This window comes from Bufo gargarizans, chromosome 9 (genome assembly GCF_014858855.1).
Source record: "Bufo gargarizans isolate SCDJY-AF-19 chromosome 9, ASM1485885v1, whole genome shotgun sequence".
Classification (NCBI taxonomy): domain Eukaryota; kingdom Metazoa; phylum Chordata; class Amphibia; order Anura; family Bufonidae; genus Bufo; species Bufo gargarizans.
The window spans coordinates 3,136,003-3,155,753 of record NC_058088.1 but is presented as its reverse complement, the minus strand read 5'-3'; the positions used below and the strand labels follow the sequence as shown (position 1 = coordinate 3,155,753).

At 47.3% G+C, this 19,751-nt stretch overlaps 1 pseudogene; it reads right to left on the bottom strand.

Annotated features, from left to right (window-relative positions):
- The window catches only part of LOC122946075, a 43,803-nt pseudogene that overhangs the window by 14,109 nt on the left and 9,943 nt on the right, over positions 1-19,751 (bottom strand).

The window sequence follows — 19,751 nt, the reverse complement described above, 5'->3', positions numbered from 1 at the left end:
GTATAGTTTAGATTTAATACAACCGGATCCGGCTGAAACAGATACAATAAATGGCATGGATCTGTTTAATTCCCGTTTCGAGATTCTCTGGGTGAAACATGCCTGAGACCCGGAAAGCGTCCGGATCTTATCATCACCATTTACGGTCTGGCGGTGGCGGCAGTTTTCGGCAACGTTGGATCTGGTGAACTCTGGCAGGCTGTTCTCTGCCAGAGATGTGAACGTAGCCTTAAACAAATGAACTAAATCTGGTGCACGTGAAGCCCCCCGTATTGTTTCCCCTCGTCTTACGTTTGGAGGTGGTTTGCACCAAGATGTTCTGCAGTTCCTCAGGGCTGATTTCCTGGTCTTGTCCAGATAGTCGTATAAAATGTTTCCTGAAGTCTTCCATGCTCATCCGAAGAGTGCCCTCCTGCCGGAAAGAGCACCAGGGCATATGTAGTAATATCAGGCCATAATAAGCACCGTGTGCAGGTACCTAATGGACCCCGCTGTCCAAAGGTGCTGGTACAACCTACCTGAAACACTTTGGCTTCTGCTTTGACCATGCAGTCCACTTCCCTGAGGAGGAAGACACTAATATTACCAAAGAGACATGAATTGATGAAAAAAAGAGACCTTCACATTGGAAGTGAGAGCTTTCTTACTTGAATGTGTGTTGTGTCTCGGTGAAGACCCTCAGGTTGAAGGAAGACTCCTCTTGGGGCATGTAGGTTGTAGGGATGATCAGGTATTGTCCAGGGGTCAGCTCATAGCGGCCGGTGATATCACGCTTGGCTGTGTATTGTGTGAGGACCATAGGGATCAGGGTGGAGATGGCCGCGGCTCTCTGGGACACCAGGCTCATGTCACTGAACTAAGCGAAATGACGTAATCGGTGTCAGATCATACAGCACCACGGCGGGTGAGGGATCATCCCACACACCGACAGATAAGACATAGCATGATAATAAGGCGAGTCATGGGGAATCAAATCATAGGGGGTCATTATACCATGCAAAATAATAGATAAAACAGTGCAATAAGGTGTTCCAGGCCCCAACCATCAAGGTCCGGCCATCTACTGGGGTAGGGATTCCAGCAGCATTGGGCATAATAATAGGGAGCAAGCAAGTAACGGACACACTGCACTGTAAAGGGGGTAAATAAATGGGAGGAGGGGGGGAATCAGACAGTAAAGGGGTACACGCCCTGGTACAGGAGAGGTGAAGAGTTGGACATCATAGGAAAGGACTTTATTATTCACCTGTTCTGGCACCTGCAAAATAACAAAGTGAAATTAGATATGTATAATAGGTAACCGAAGAGATTAAAGGGAACCTATCATCAGATGACAGGTTCCCTTAACCCTGGGTTCACACCTAGGCGTTTCTCAAATGCGCGTTTCTATGCGCGTTTTTGTCGCGCGTTTTTATGCGCGTTTTTTGTAATAGTAAACGCGCGTTTGACGCGCGTTTGTGTCATTGACTGCAGTGTCCTATGGCCACAAACGCGCGTCAAAACGCCCCAAAGAAGCTCAAGTACTTGTTTGAGCGTCGGGCGTTTTACAGCGCGTTCGTACGCGCTGTAAAACGCCCAGGTGTGAACCCTTCCCATAGGGAAGCATTGGTTTTCATGTGTTAAGCGTTTTACAGCGCGTTTGAACGCGCTGTAAAACGCTCAGGTGTGAACCCAGGGTTAAGGTGGATACTGCTCAATACAGGGTTAGCATACGAGAAGAATATCGCTGATGCTCCAGGCTTACAAAATTGTTAATTTAAAGGGGTTTTTGCAGAAGTTCAATATTGATGATCTGCCCTAAGGAGAGATCATCAATATCTGATCAGTGGGGCCTGACTCCCAGCATCCCCGCTGATCAGCTGTTTGAAGAGGCCACGGCACTTGGTGAGCGATGTGACCTCCGAGCACTACACCGAGCACAGCTCTGTGCATTGTATAGTGGCTACGCTTGGTATTGAATGGGACTGTGCTGCACATAGGCCATGTCACTGATGGACGTGATGTCACTGGTTTAAGTCTATAGGGGATAGAGAAGTAGCCACCCAACTCTCCATTCTCTGTCTAGATGTGGCCGTCAATGGCCAATTTCCCTGCCCTCACCAGTGACACCATGGTGACATGTTCATTTGGTAAAAGACCATTCTTGAAAAATGTGCTATCTCTACCAGTCCTACTGCACCTTATAAATCTCGTAACCGATGACCAGGAAATCTCTGCCAGCAGCCCGCTCCTTCCGTCTGTCCTTCTGAAGAAGAGAGGCCAGCATGGTGCATGCATTTCTCTTATCATCTCCTTCCACCGTCACCAGGAACTGAGGATTGCTCCAGAAGGTGCCTGTTATTTTGTAGAGGAACATAAAGGGTGTAGAAGCTAGTGCCTAGGTCATACAGTATCTCCAATGGATTTTCATTTGGAGCTCCACGGTCTGTGCCGACTTACAGAGGAGGTCGGGCAGTTTTAAAGTGTCTTCACAAGTGGGGATGTATAAAATTAGAAAAACATGGCTGATTTCTTCCAGAAACACCACCATCCTTGACCACTCATGTGGCATTGCAGACGTTTCCCATTCACTTGAACAATGGTCAAAGAAGCAGCCATGTTTTTCTGATGTGAGGGCTTGTTCATCTTTGGGGGCATTTCGGCGAGACACCCCTATTTCATGTGGCACCACCAGCACATGGCCAGACAGGCTGAGGGATACATACTTACCTACTCCCTGCCGCTGGGTTCCACCTCTTATAGTCCCCTGCCACCACTGTCTTGTTGCAGTGTCCATGTGTCAACATCTGGTTTGATGCAAGTCACGTGGCCACAGTGTTGGCGTGTCCTCCATGTGTCATGTCACTGGGGCCAGTCATTGGCTTCATAAGCTACATGACCTACTTTAAACTGGATGGTGACATGTGGAGACCGGAGCAAGGCCGCAGGAGACCTAAGGAGTCAGTATACAGTGTAGGGGAGCAGGTAAGTAGGCTTCCCTCTGCGGGTCCTGTGACATAAGGTGGGAGTGGTCGGGCAGAAAGGCCCCTGAAGGTGAAGAACCACCTTAAATCCCAATTCAATTTGTATTTTTGATGCATTGTTTGCAGGCAATTAGTTATATTTGGAGCACAAAGCAGTGAATACTAAAGGAAGAAGAGGCCATAGCATTAAAGGGGTATTCCAGTTACATTACGTCATCCCCTATCCTCCGGAACCCCCACCCATCATGAGATCTAATAGTTATCCCCTTATCCTGTGGATAGGGGATAACTTAATATGTAACTGGAATACCCTTTTTAGGGTATTTTCACACTAGCGTTATTCTTTTCCGGCACTGAGTTCCGTCCTAGGGGCTCAATACTGGAAAAGAACTGATCGGTTTCATCCTCATGCATTCTGAATGGAGAGCAATCCGTTCAGGATGCATCAGGATGTCTTCAGTTTAGGGTTGGGCGATATCAAAAATATTCAGACGATAACGATATTAAGAAATTTATCGCGATAACGATATATATATTGCGATAAATACCTGCTTAAAAGAAAAAAACTCAAGGAGACATTATACTGTATGGGGGCAGCCACAAGGAGACATTATACTGTATGGGGGCCACAAGGAGACATTATACTGTATGGGGGCCACCAGGAGACATTATACTGTATGTGGGCAGCCACAAGGAGACGTTATACGGTATGGGGGGCCACAAAGAGACATTATACTGTATGGGGGCCACAAGGAGACGTTATACTGTATGGGGGCCACAAGAAGACATTATACTGTATGGGGGCACAAGCAGACGTTATACTGTATGGAGGCCACAAGAAGATGCTATATTGTATGGGGGCCTCAAGCAGACATATGAGGGCAGCCACAAGGAGACATTATACTTTATGGAGATAATGGGTGCCACAAGGAGACATTATACTTTATAGGGGTAATGGGGGCCACAAGGAGACATTGGCTTGGGGCAGCGGCCAGGCAGCCACAACTTGGAGACATTAATTGTCACACTGTATGGCAGTGTTCGCCGGGGCAGCAGCCACAAGGAGACATTACGGTATCAGGGGCAGCAGCCACAAGGAGACATTACAGTATGAGGGGCAGCAGCCACAAGGAGACATTACAGTATCAGGGGCAGCAGCCACAAGGAGACATTACAGTATAGGGGGAGCAGCCACAAGGAGACATTACAGTATGGGGGCAGCAGCCACAAGGAGACATTACAGTATGAGGGGCAGCAGCCACAAGGAGACATTACAGTATGGGGGCAGCAGCCACAAGGAGACATTACAGTATGGGGGCAGCAGCCACAAGGAGACATTACAGTATGGGGGCAGCAGCCACAAGGAGACATTACAGTGTGGGGCAGCAGCCACAAGGAGACATTACAGTATGGGGGCAGCAGCCACAAGGAGACATTACAGTATGGGGGCAGCAGCCACAAGGAGACATTACAGTGTGGGGGCAGCAGCCACAAGGAGACATTACAGTATGAGGGGCAGCAGCCACAAGGAGACATTACAGTATGGGGCAGCAGCCACAAGGAGACATTACAGTATGGGGGCAGCAGCCACAAGGAGACATTACAGTATGGGGGCAGCAGCCACAAGGAGACATTACAGTATGGGGGCAACAGCCACAAGGAGACATTACAGTGTGGGGGCAGCAGCCACAAGGAGACATTACAGTATAGGGGGCAGCAGCCTCAAGGAGACATTACAGTATGGGGGCAGCAGCCACAAGGAGACATTACAGTGTGGGGGCAGCAGCCACAAGGAGACATTACAGTATAGGGGGCAGCAGCCACAAGGAGACATTACAGTATGGGGGCAGCAGCCACAAGGAGACATTACAGTATCGGGGGCAGCAGCCACAAGGAGACATTACAGTATAGGGGGCAGCAGCCACAAGGAGACTTTACAGTATGGGGGCAGCAGCCACAAGGAGACATTACAGTATGGGGGCAGCAGCCACAAGGAGACATTACAGTATGAGGGGCAGCAGCCACAAGGAGACATTACAGTATGGGGGCAGCAGCCACAAGGAGACATTACAGTATGAGGGGCAGCAGCCACAAGGAGACATTACAGTATGAGGGGCAGCAGCCACAAGGAGACATTACAGTATGAGGGGCAGCATCCACAAGGAGACATTACAGTATCAGGGGCAGCAGCCACAAGGAGACATTACAGTATGGGGGCAGCAGCCACAAGGAGACATTACAGTATGGGGGCAGCAGCCACAAGGAGACATTACAGTATCAGGGGCAGCAGCCACAAGGAGACATTACAGTATGGGGGCAGCAGCCACAAGCAGACATTACAGTATCAGGGGCAGCAGCGCAGCCACAAGGAGACATTACAGTATCAGAGGCAGCAGCCACAAGGAGACATTACAGTATCAGGGGCAGCAGCCACAAGGAGACATTATAGTATCAGGGGCAGCAGCCACAAGGAGACATTAAAGTATGGGGGCAGCAGCCACAAGGAGACATTACAGTATGGGGGCAGCAGCCACAAGGAGACATTAAAGTATGGGGGCAGCAGCCACAAGGAGACATTACAGTATGGGGCAGCAGCCACAAGGAGACATTACAGTATCAGGGGCAGCAGCCACAAGGAGACATTACAGTATGAGGGGCAGCAGCCACAAGGAGCCATTACAGTATGAGGGGCAGCAGCCACAAGGAGACATTACAATATAGGGGGAGCAGCCACAAGGAGACATTACAGTATGAGGGGCAGCAGCCACAAGGAGATATTACAGTATGAGGGGCAGCAGCCACAAGGAGACATTACAGTATCAGGGGCAGCAGCCACAAGGAGACATTACAGTATCAGGGGCAGCAGCCACAAGGAGACATTACAGTATCAGGGGCAGCAGCCACAAGGAGACATTACAGTATGAGGGGCAGCAGCCACAAGGAGACATTACAGTATAGGGGCAGCAGCCACAAGGAGACATTACAGTATGGGGGCAGCAGCCACAAGGAGACATTACAGTATGGGGGCAGCAGCCACAAGGAGACATTACAGTATGAGGGGCAGCAGCCACAAGGAGACATTACAGTATGAGGGGCAGCAGCCACAAGGAGACATTACAGTATGGGGGCAGCAGCCACATGGAGACATTACAGTATGAGGGGCAGCAGCCACAAGGAGACATTACAGTATGAGGGGCAGCAGCCACAAGGAGACATTACAGTATGAGGGGCAGCAGCCACAAGGAGACAATACAGTATGGGGGCAGCAGCCACAAGGAGACATTACAGTATCAGGGGCAGCAGCCACAAGGAGACATTACAGTATGGGGGCAGCAGCCACAAGGAGACATTAAAGTATGGGGGCAGCAGCAGCCACAAGGAGACATTACAGTATGGGGGCAGCAGCGCAGCCACAAGGAGACATTACAGTATCAGAGGCAGCAGCCACAAGGAGGCATTACAGTATCAGGGGCAGCAGCCACAAGGAGACATTACAGTATCAGGGGCAGCAGCCACAAGGAGACATTACAGTATGAGGGGCAGCAGCCACAAGGAGACATTACAGTATGAGGGGCAGCAGCCACAAGGAAACATTACAGTATCAGGGGCAGCAGCCACAAGGAGACATTACAGTATGGGGGCAGCAGCCACAAGGAGACATTACAGTATCAGGGGCAGCAGCCACAAGGAGACATTACAGTATGGGGGCAGCAGCCACAAGGAGACATTAAAGTATGGGGGCAGCAGCAGCCACAAGGAGACATTACAGTATGGGGGCAGCAGCCACAAGGAGACATTAAAGTATGGGGGCAGCAGCGCAGCCACAAGGAGACATTACAGTATCAGAGGCAGAAGCCACAAGGAGACATTACAGTATCAGGGGCAGAAGCCACAAGGAGACATTACAGTATCAGGGGCAGCAGCCACAGGGAGACATTAAAGTATGGGGGCAGCAGCCACAAGGAGACATTACAGTATGGGGGCAGCAGCCACAAGGAGACATTACAGTATGGGGGCAGCAGCCACAAGGAGACATTACAGTATCAGGGGCAGCAGCCACAAGGAGACATTTCAGTATGAGGGGCAGCAGCCACAAGGAGCCATTACAGTATGAGGGGCAGCAGCCACAAGGAGCCATTACAGTATGAGGGGCAGCAGCCACAAGGAGACATTACAGTATCAGGGGCAGCAGCCACAAGGAGACATTACAGTATGGGGGCATCAGCCACAAGGAGACATTACAGTATCAGGGGCAGCAGCCACAAGGAGACATTACAGTATGGGGGCAGCAGCCACAAGGAGACATTACAATATGGGGGCTGCAGCCACAAGGAGACATTAAAGTATGGGGGCAGCAGCCACAAGGAGACATTACAGTATGGGGGCAGCAGCCACAAGGAGACATTACAGTATCAGGGGCAGCAGCCACAAGGAGACATTTCAGTATGAGGGGCAGCAGCCACAAGGAGCCATTACAGTATGAGGGGCAGCAGCCACAAGGAGACATTACAATATAGGGGGAGCAGCCACAAGGAGACATTACAGTATGAGGGGCAGCAGCCACAAGGAGACATTACCGTATGAGGGGCAGCAGCAACAAGGAGACATTACAGTATCAGGGGCAGCAGCCACAAGGAGACATTACAGTATAGGGGGAGCAGCCACAAGGAGACATTACAGTATGAGGGGCAGCAGCCACAAGGAGACATTACAGTATGAGGGGCAGCAGCCACAAGGAGACATTACAGTATCAGGGGCAGCAGCCACAAGGAGACATTACAGTATATGGGGAGCAGCCACAAGGAGACATTACAGTATGAGGGGCAGCAGCCACAAGGAGACATTACAGTATGAGGGGCAGCAGCCACAAGGAGACATTACAGTATGGGGGCAGCAGCCACAAGGAGACATTACAGTATGGGGGCAGCAGCCACAAGGAGACATTACAGTATGAGGGGCAGCAGCCACAAGGAGACATTACATTATGGGGGCAGCAGCCACAAGGAGACATTACAGTATGGGGGCAGCAGCCACAAGGAGACATTACAGTATGGGGGCAGCAGCCACAAGGAGACATTACAGTATGGGGGCAGCAGCCACAAGGAGACATTACAGTGTGGGGCAGCAGCCACAAGGAGACATTACAGTATGGGGGCAGCAGCCACAAGGAGACATTACAGTGTGGGGGCAGCAGCCACAAGGAGACATTACAGTATGGGGGCAGCAGCCACAAGGAGACATTACAGTATCGGGGGCAGCAGCCACAAGGAGACATTACAGTATAGGGGGCAGCAGCCACAAGGAGACATTATAGTATGGGGGCAGCAGCCAAAAGGAGACATTACAGTATGAGGGGCAGCAGCCACAAGGAGACATTACAGTATGAGGGGCAGCAGCCACAAGGAGACATTACAGTATGGGGGCAGCAGCCACAAGGAGACATTACAGCATGAGGGGCAGCAGCCACAAGGAGACATTACAGTATGAGGGGCAGCAGCCACAAGGAGACATTACAGTATCAGGGGCAGCAGCCACAAGGAGACATTACAGTATGGGGGCAGCAGCCACAAGGAGACATTACAGTATCAGGGGCAGCAGCCACAAGGAGACATTACAGTATGGGGGCAGCAGCCACAAGGAGACATTAAAGTATGGGGGCAGCAGCCACAAGGAGACATTACAGTATGGGGGCAGCAGCCACAAGGAGACATTAAAGTATGGGGGCAGCAGCGCCGCCACAAGAAGACATTACAGTATGGGGGCAGCAGCCACAAAAGGTGACATTACAGTGGGGGCAGCAGCCACAAAAGGAGACATTACAGTATGAGGGGCAGCAGCCACAAGGAGACATTACAGTATCAGGGGCAGCAGCCACAAGGAGACATTACAGTATGAGGGGCAGCAGCCACAAGGAGCCATTACAATATAGGGGGAGCAGCCACAAGGAGACATTACAGTATGAGGGGGCAGCAGCCACAAGGAGACATTACAGTATCAGAGGCAGCAGCCACAAGGAGACATTACAGTATCAGAGGCGGCAGCCACAAGGAGACATTACAGTATCAGAGGCAGCAGCCACAAGGAGACATTAAAGTATGGGGGCAGCAGCGCAGCCACAAGGAGACATTACAGTATGGGGGCAGCAGCCACAAGGAGACATTACAGTATGGGGGCAGCAGCCACAAGGGGACATTAAAGTATGGGGGCAGCAGCACAGCCACAAGGAGACATTACAGTATGGGGGCAGCAGCCACAAGGAGACATTACAGTATGGGGGCAGCAGCCACAAGGGGACATTAAAGTATGGGGGCAGCAGCACAGCCACAAGGAGACATTACAGTATGGGGGCAGCAGCCACAAAAGGTGACATTACAGTGGGGGCAGCAGACACCCCCCCCCCCCCCATGTCTTATGGCCACCTGTGTGACCTGCCTGCCACCACCATACAGTCATTTCTTCTTGTTGGTCATGTCCTGCGGGAGGGAGAGACTCATGATGGCTCATTCCCTGCCTGCTGGCTGCTATTTCAATTTGCAGTGCGGAGCATGCAGCTAGTTGCAGGCAGGCAGGCATGAAGGACTGAGTCAGACAGAAGACATATAATTGGGGTAATCTGATAGGCAGAGACATTACACCTTTAACCACTTCAGCCCCGCTAGGTGAAACCCCCTTCATGACCAGAGCACTTTTTACACTTCGGCACTACACTACTTTCACCGTTTATCGCTCGGTCATGCAACTTACCACCCAAATGAATTTTACCTCCTTTTCTTCTCACTAATGGAGCTTTCATTTGGTGGTATTTCATTGCTGCTGGCATTTTTACTTTTTTTGTTATTAATCAAAATGTAACGATTTTTTTGCAAAAAAATGACATTTTTCACTTTCAGCTGTAAAATTTTGCAAAAAAAACGACATCCATATATAAATTTTTCACCAAATTTATTGTTCTACATGTCTTTGATAAAAAAAAAATGTTTGGGCAAAAAAAAAATGGTTTGGGTAAAAGTTATAGCATTTACAAACTATGGTACAAAAATGTGAATTTCCGCTTTTTGAAACAGCTCTGACTTTCTGAGCACCTGCCATGTTTCCTGAGGTTCTACAATGCCCAAACAGTATAACTACCCCACAAATGACCCCATTTCGGAAAGTAGACACCCTAAGGTATTCGCTGATGGCCATAGTGAGTTCATAGAACTTTTTATTTTTTGTCACAAGTTAGCGGAAAATGATGATTATTTTTATTTATTTTATTTTTCTTACAAAGTCTCATATTCCACTAACTTGCGACAAAAAATAAAAAATTTTAGGAACTCGCCATGCCCCTCACAGAATACCTTGGGGTGTCTTCTTTCCAAAATGGGGTCACTTGTGGGGTAGTTATACTGCCCTGGCAATTTAGGGGCCCAAATGTGTGAGAAGAACCTTGCAATCAAAATGTGTAAAAAATGACCGGTGAAATCCAAAAGGTGCACTTTGGAATATGCGCCCCTTTGCCCACCTTGGCAGCAAAAAAGTGTGACACATCTGGTATCGCCGTACTCAGGAGAAGTTGGGGAATGTGTTTTGGGGTGTCATTTTACATATACCCATGCTGGGTGAGAGAAATATCTTGGTCAAATGCCAACTTTGTATAAAAAAATGGGAAAAGTTGTCATTTGCCAAGATATTTCTCTCATCCAGCATGGGTATATGTAAAATGACCCCCCAAAACACATTCCCCAACTTCTCCTGAGTACGGCAATACCAGATGTGTCACACTTTTTTGCAGCCAAGGTGGGCAAAGGGGCACACATTCCAAAGTGCACCTTTCAGATTTTGCAGGCCATTTTTTACACATTTTGATTGCAAGGTACTTCTCACACATTTGGGCCCCTAAATTGCCAGGGCAGTATAACTACGCCACAAGTGACCCCATTTTAGAAAGAAGACACCCCAAGGTATTCCGTGAGGGGCACGGCGAGTTCCTAGAATTTTTTATTTTTTGTCACAAGTTAGCGGAAAATGATGATTTTTTTTTTTCTCTTTTTTCCTTACAAAGTCTCATATTCCACTAACTTGCGACAAAAAATAAAAAATTCTAGGAACTCGCCATGCCCCTCACAGAATACCTTGGGGTGTCTTCTTTACAAAATGGGGTCACTTGTGGCGTAGTTATACTGCCCTGGCAATTTAGGGGCCCAAATGTGTGAGAAGTACCTTGCAATCAAAATGTGTAAAAAATGACTGGTGAAATCCGAAAGGTGCACTTTGGAATATGTGCCCCTTTGCCCACCTTGGCTGCAAAAAAGTGTCACACATCTGGTATCGCCGTACTCAGGAGAAGTTGGGGAATGTGTTTTGGGCTGTCATTTTACATATACCCATGCTGGGTGAGAGAAATATCTTGGCAAAAGACAACTTTTCCCATTTTTTTATACAAAGTTGGCATTTGACCAAGATATTTTTCTCACCCAGCATGGGTATATGTAAAATGACACCCCAAAACACATTGCCCAACTTCTCCTGAGTACGGCGATACCAGATGTGTCACACTTTTTTGCTGCCAAGGTGGGCAAAGGGGCACATATTCCAAAGTGCACCTTTCGGATTTTGCAGGGCATTTTTTACACATTTTGATTGCAAAGTTCTTCTCACACATTTGGGCCCCTAAATTGCCAGGGCAGTATAACTACCCCACAAGTGACCCCATTTTGGAAATAAGACACCCCAAGGTATTCCGTGAGGGGCATGGCGAGTTCCTAGAATTTTTAATTTTTTGTCGCAAGTTAGTGGAATATGAGACTTTGTAAGGAAAAAAGAAAAAAAAAGAAAAATCATTATTTTCCGCTAAATTGTGACAAAAAATAAAAAATTCTAGGAACTCGCCGTGCCCCCCACGGAATACCTTGGGGTGTCTTCTTTCCAAAATGGGGTCACTTGTGGCGTAGTTATACTGCCCTGGCAATTTAGGGGCCCAAATGTGTAAGAAGTACCTTGCAATCAAAATGTGTAAAAAATGGCCGGGGAAATCCGAAAGGTGCACTTTGGAATATGCGCCCCTTTGCCCACCTTGGCTGCAAAAAAGTGTCACACATCTGGTATCGCCGTACTCAGGAGAAGTTGGGGAATGTGTTTTGGGGTGTCATTTTACATATACCCATGCTGGGTGAGAGAAATATCTTGGCAAAAGACAACTTTTCCCATTTTTTTATACAAAGTTGGCATTTGACCAAGATATTTTTCTCACCCAGCATGGGTATATGTAAAATGACACCCCAAAACACATTCCCCAGCTTCTCCTGAGTACGGCGATACCAGATGTGTGACACTTTTTTGCAGCCTAGATGCGCAAAGGGGCCCAAATTCCTTTTAGGAGGGCATTTTTAGACATTTGGATCCCAGACTTCTTCTCACACTTTCGGGCCCCTAAAAATCCAGGGCAGTATAAATACCCCACATGTGACCCCACTTTGGAAAGAAGACACCCCAAGGTATTCAATGAGGGGCCTGGCGAGTTCCTAGAATTTTTTTTTTTTTTGCATAAGTTAGCGGATATTGATTTTTTTTTGATTTTTTTTCTCACAAAGTCTCACTTTCCGCTAACTTAGGTCAAAAATTTCAATCTTTCATGGACTCAATATGCCCCTCACGGAATACCTTGGGGTGTCTTCTTTCCGAAATGGGGTCACATGTGGGGTATTTATACTGCCCTGGCTTTTTAGGGGCCCTAAAGCGTGAGAAGAAGTCTGGAATATAAATGTCTAAAAATGTTTACGCATTTGGATTCCGTGAGGGGTATGGTGCGTCCATGTGAGATTTTATTTTTTGACACAAGTTAGTGGAATATGAGACTTTGTAAGAAAAAACAAAAACAAAAACAAACAAAATATTTCCGCTAACTTGTGCCAAAAAAAATGGCTGAATGGAGCCTTACCAGGGGGGGAGTGATCAATGACAGGGGGGTGATCAATGACAGGGGGGTGATCACCCATATAGACTCCCTGATCACCCCCCTGTCATTGATCACCCCCCCTGTAAGGCTCCATTCAGACATCCGCATGATTTTTACGGATCCATGGATACATGGATCGGATCCACAGAACGCATGCGGACGTCTGAATGGAGCCTTACAGGGGGGTTATCAATGACAGGGGGTGATCAGGGTAATCAGGGTGATCACCCCCCTGTCACTGACCACCCCCCCTGTAAGGCTCCATTCAGACATCCGCATGATTTTTTACGGATCCATGGATACATGGATCGGATCCACAAAATGCATGCGGGCGTCTGAATGGAGCCTTACAGGGGGGTTATCAATGACAGGGGGTGATCAGGGTAATCAGGGTGATCACCCCCCTGTCACTGATCACCCCCCCTGTAAGGCTCCATTCAGACATCCGCATGATTTTTTACGGATCCATGGATACATGGATCGGATCCACAAAACGCATGCGGACGTCTGAATGGAGCCTTACAGGGGGGTTATCAATGACAGGGGGTGATCAGGGTGATCACCCCCCTGTCACTGATCACCCCCCCTGTAAGGCTCCATTCAGACATCCGCATGATTTTTTTCGGATCCACAAAACGCATGCGGACGTCTGAATGGAGCCTTACAGGGGGGTTATCAATGACAGGGGGGTGATCAGGGAGTGTATATGGGTGATCACCCGCCTGTCATTGATCACCCCCTGTAAGGCTCCATTCAGACGTCCGCATGTGTTTTGCGGATCCGATCCATGTATCCATGGATCCGTAAAAATCATGCGGACATCTGAATGGTGCCTTACAGGGTGGTGATCAATGACGGGGGTGATCAATGACAGGGGGTGATCAGGGAGTGTATATGGGTGATCACCCGCCTGTCATTGATCACCCCCCTGTAAGGCTCCATTCAGACGTCCGTATGCTTTTTGCGGATCCGATCCATGTATCCGTGGATCCGTAAAAATCATACGGACGTCTGAACGGAGCCTGACAGGGCGGTGATCAATGACAGGGCGGTGATCAATGACAGGGCGGTGATCAGGGAGTTTATATGGGGTAATCAGGGGTTTATAAGGGGTTAATAAGTGACCGGGGGGGGGGGGGGGTGTAGTGTAGTGTAGTGTAGTGTGGTGTTTGGTGGGACTGTACTGACCTACCTGAGTCCTCTGGTGGTCGATCCTAACAAAAGGGACCACCAGAGGACCAGGTAGGAGGTATATTAGACGCTGTTATGAAAACAGCGTCTAATATACCTGTTAGGGGTTAAAAAATTCGGATCTCCAGCCTGCCAGCGAGCGATCGCCGCTGGCAGGCTGGAGATCCACTCGCTTACCTTCCGTTCCTGTGAGCGCGCGCTCCTGTGTGCGCGCGTTCACAGGAAATCCCGGCCCTCGCGAGATGACGCGTATATGCGTCGTTGAGCGCAGGGCTGCCACCTCCGGAACGCACATGTGCGTTAGGCGGTCCGGAGGTGGTTAATAGCTGCCCGTCCGGCAGCTGTGAAGTGAATTCTGTGGGGGTCGGACGGAGTGGGACTAAGTTCTGACTGACTTTCCCGCCACTCGCTCCTGTACTGCGCTGCTCAGCCTGGGCGTCATCTGATTCCGACGTTAGACGTCGGTGGGCGGAGACTGCACCATGGGAGCAAGCGAGGAGGAGCCTGGTCGGCCGATGCGGGAAGCAATTGGTATGTAGTGATGCAGGGCCTGGCGGCTGCGGACGCAGTTTTTGAAGCGGTCAGCGCACATGACCGCTTCGATGACGTCACAAAATACTGCGGTAATTAGGAAACACTGATATCGCCATATCGCCGTTTTTTAATACCGCGGTATATCATGAACACTGGTATATCACCCAACCCTACTGTAATGTATGTAAAAAATGTAATGTATGTAAAATTAAATTATGTATGTAATTTAAAATACAATACTTTTCTTGCATGTGCATTGCAATAATACTTCATTGAAATGCTCTTTTTTTTACACAGTAATACTTTTTGAGGGAAAAGGTAACCATTTAGCTTTTCTGCACAGAATTCACGGAAATAAATAGCATCCTACTTAATGCTGTGGCTGACTTTATTTTGGAGTGCAGACAAAAATCTGCATGGAAATTTTCCTTAGCATGTGAGCAGGATTGTGGAAACTCCATGGACCCTTATTATAATAATAATCTGTATTTATATAGCGCCAACACATTCTGTAGCGCTTTATGACCCTTATGATTCGCTCTTCTGGATTTTTCCACAATTTTTCTTAAAAGATAAAAAAAAAATGAACTGGACTTGTATACTTCAAATATAATAGTGCTCTGTGGACATAACTCCCAGCTTTTGATAATGAAGACAGGATTCCAAACAAAGACATTCCTCCCATTAGGTAAATATTCTATTTACGGTAAGTGTATTTGCCAAAGGGTTGTCTAAAAATGGAAATCTTTATATAGAGAATATATCAGATCTGTAGGAAAGTAGCATACAGAGTCAGTGCTCTCCAACCCTTGGGTCTTCAGCTGTTGCAAAAATACAACACCCAACATGACTTCACAGTCTCGGTGTCATGTGTCAGCAAGTGACGTGGATGTGACTCCAAGGGGTTAATCTATTTCCACTCAATCTTGCACCTACCTAGCAGTCAGGCTACGGACTGAGCATAAAACACCCCCCAAATAGACATCAATACGACTGATGAGATACCAAACCGCTAACTCAGTACTTACAGCCACACACTGCTTTTAGGCATCAAAGAAGTAAAACGCCATCTGAAAGGCTATGGATTCTTAGAGAATACAGGGACTAAACAAGTTTTAACTCTGCTACCAAAAGGTGCAGTGATTACAAATTACAAAAGGAGACAAAATAAAATGACATGCAAAACAAATAAACTGTTAGGAAATAACAGGAGACCTAACAAGAAGTCTTTCTGCTCCCTTAAGGGTAGAAGGAACTAGGATTTGCGCCTCCATTTCGCCTGTCCTTCAAAATGTGAAGCCTGTTTAATTGCTCCACAGTGTTTTATACCTCCAGCCTTTAGCTCGGGTTTCAGAGTCACCCTTATGGTTCCTTATTAAAATCCCTTGGGCGTGACTAAACAATAAATTAATAAGGGGAAAAGTACAATGAATATTGAATTGTATATTCTCCCTTGATTTACCTCACTATATCAGATGGGTGGGGGTGTGCAGTAGGGATGGACAGGTGTCCATATGCCCATACTTTGAAGTCTACACAAACTAGGTCCAAGTTCTCAAAAATCTCATTCTCTTTTAAGAGAGCTCTGGTTCCTGCTTTCCCATCCTCCAGTATGTTACACCGGTGGCCTGTGCCCGCCACTGCTCTGCTAGTCTGGGCATAGACGGTGCTCCACTCAACCAGCTTCTGTCATTGGTCTGGCAGTCCAGACTCACTGTTCAGATCCGGCCGCTAAAGTCCTATGTGTTTTCTCATTACAGGCTTCAGCCTGCTCCCTGCTGGCAATGTCTTCTCCTCACTGTCCCTCTAATTCTTCCCCAGATTATGGCTTATCACTTCTGGTGTATCTACCTTGCCAGTTCCTGCAAAGGTATGCTGTCCTATTTATCTGCCTGTGTATTGACCTCTGCCTGATTCCTGATTCTCTGCTGCCTGACCTGACTTGTGCCTAATTTCCGTTTTACCCTTTGCTGCCTTCTCTGACTGTGACGGACTGAACTGTCACTGGGGCTGCTGGAGAGGCCTTAGGGCTAGCCTTCTTTCTATGGACTATGGATCCAGAACTATGGAGACCCCCCCCCCCCCCCGCCCTCCGGCTCATTATTCTACAAAGGGAAAAATGGGTAGTTTCTGCCTGTGAGTGATTACATTATCCCATTGTTTTGGTTAATTGTATCACAGCTGGGTGTTGTCTGCCTGTGAGCGATTACGTTATCCCATTGTGTTAATTAATTGTATAATTTGTGTGTGTTTTCTGCCTGTAACTGCATGTGATTGGTTTATGTAAAAACTGTCTCAGTCTTCCACAAGGTCCCCCATGGGAGTGTCCCTTGCTGGAAGACCTGCATAGAAGGCATGTAGCCTCATTAAATGTCCTGTTCTACCCTTCATGAAGTCTGGACTCATGTTTGGGGGATTGGAGAACTACACCCTGGGGATTGCTATAATCATTATACTCTCCAGAATATAATCCCTAGCTCTTGTAAGAGCTGTTCCTGTTCCTATTCCTGCATCACTCTCTGGAGGAAGAGAGGTTTACCCACTGGAACCTGGAAGCCTTGTCTCGTAGGTCATGGGTGGGTAGAAGACAGAGATATCCCAACCAGCAGTGCTTACGGTGTCAAGTGGAGTGCTTGGAGTCCTCGGGAAGCACTAGGAGCATCCATCAGCGGAGGTACCCAGTTGGGGTGCCATGAGATCCGTTACACTGACCTCAGACCTATCTAACGGATTCACACATACTCTACCTCCCCTGACCTCTGCCTGTCTCTGACTACGGTTTTGCCTGTTCCCTTTGGTCCTACGTGCCAGTGTCCCTGACCCCTGTGTGTCAACTGTCAACCACACTGGGACTACTTCAAAAGGTAGTGACCTGGTGGCTCCCCTGCATTGATGTCCAGATTCCTGTATACAGTTTAAAGAGTGGAAACCAGGTGACCACCAGGACAATGCCCTCAGGATTAGCCCAAATTCAAACCTATTGGTTGATGCAGTGGTTCTAAACCTACTGCTCGTAACACAGTAAAATATCCTGGACAGTTATTTTTTTTAAATTAACTCCGTAGTTGGACGAATATATACAACCATGTTCATTACATCCATGTGTTATTACATCACACTGTAGAATTCACACCAAGAAACAAATAAAATATCTAACAATGAGCCTGAAACACGATTCCTCACCTTTGTAGTTGCGGCATCCTCCAGCATTGTGTCCTTTCACCCATTTGCCTTCAAAAGAGTTGGCATTCCATGTATGGATACTACCACTACAAGCTAAGTCCGGTGTGAGACTGCAAACATCCAGCGTATCGAAATAGCGCATAAAGTCATCCATCTGCATCCTGAATGAAAATATGTGGGTCTGAGCGTCAGGGGACAACAGCACCAGTAAATAGCTTAAAGGCTATGTACACCTTAGAAGGCATTTTTTTATTATTGCATTCTACTCATTTTAAGCTAAAAATATTTTTTTCAATTGGCCTTTATTAAAATTTCTGAGCCAATTTTTCTGTACAGCCTTGAGATTCTCTAGTAGCAGGATCTGTATTTTTATTGTGTTCCGTCAAGCAGCTCAGCTGATGGCCCCTTATCTCTGACAAACATGAATAAACATTCACTATAACTCAATTTTTATCTTATTGATAAGAATGTGGCTTAAATAAGTGTTTATGACATTTTAGTACTTTAGAGATAAGGTTTATTAGATGACTGACACAAAGTGAAAGTGAAAGTACGATTCACACAGCTAGACAATTAACCCTTTGGGACATAACAGCTCAATATTTGTAATAAAGATTAATTATTATTTTATTTTAGCCCATAATGGGTAAAATGCAGTCCTAAAAAAAATTGACCCAGAAGGTGTACATAGCCTTTAAGGTTAACTGTGGGAACTCACCAGAATTCACCATCGTCCCCTCTTAATTGAAGCTTCTGTGCAGTTGCATTGTCCAATAGTGACCAGGTGGAGGAGCTAGAAAAAAAAAATATATCACAAGACAGCTTTAGATGGTCAATATGTGTGTACTATATCTAATGCAGGACCTGAGGGGGCGATGCATGACATGCTGCTTCCTTTTAGACCCTTCACCAGGCATAACACAGAGTATAAGTTTTGATGGATGACGGTTGGTGAGGTTCTCCACCCACCTAACCCATATCAGAGCCACATATAGTAGATCTGTCAGTGCATGCATGTGTCCTTCCACACTGAAGTCTGTGGGATTTATGGAGATAGACGACTCAGTGGTCACCTTTCCACCAATTAGCTTCCTGGCTTAGTGTCCAATCCCACAGCTGGGTGGAGGATTTAAGACTGCACACTGGTCAATCTGGTAGGTCTGCTATTAGCAAGCTTGCACCAGTTTTCTGCTACCTTACTTAGCAGACGTAATCTGGGTCTCTAGCAGCCAAGTCCTTTTAGCCTTGCAGAAGACTCTGAGGAGGAATCTAGGGGTAGCCTTAGCTTTCTCTGACCACAGTGGTTAAGGAAGACTGGTAGCAGTTTCTGACTTTGCTGGCTGTGGTTGTGGATGGCGACTGTAATATTTCCTAACATTTCATTTTTACCTACTGCATAAAATGAGATGGGCAAAATTTGGGTGCAAATTATGCAAGAATTCAGGTGCAGCCACAATAATAAATGTGGGCCAATGTGCAATGTACTGCTAATATACTGGTAATATTGCAGGACATTTTTACATAATTAAAGGGGTTGTCTCACTTCAGCAGATGGCATTTATCATGTAAAGAAAGTTAATACAAGGGGCTTACTAATGTATTGTGATTGTCTATATTGTCTCCTTTGCTGGCCTGATTCATTTTTCCATCACATTATACACTGCTCGCTTCCACGATTACGACCACCCTGTAATCGATCAGCGGTGGCCGTGCTTGCACACTATAGGAAAAAGCACTGGCCTATGAGCACTCCCGCGGTCCTGGCCACCAGAGAGGCCAGCACTTTTTCCCATAGTAAGCAAGCACGACCACCGCTGCTGGATTGCAGAGTGGTCGTAACCATGAAAACGAGCAGCGGATAATTTGATTTAAAAAAAATGAATCCAGCCAGCAAAGGAAGCAATATGGACAATCACAATACATTAGTAAGTGCCTTGCATTCA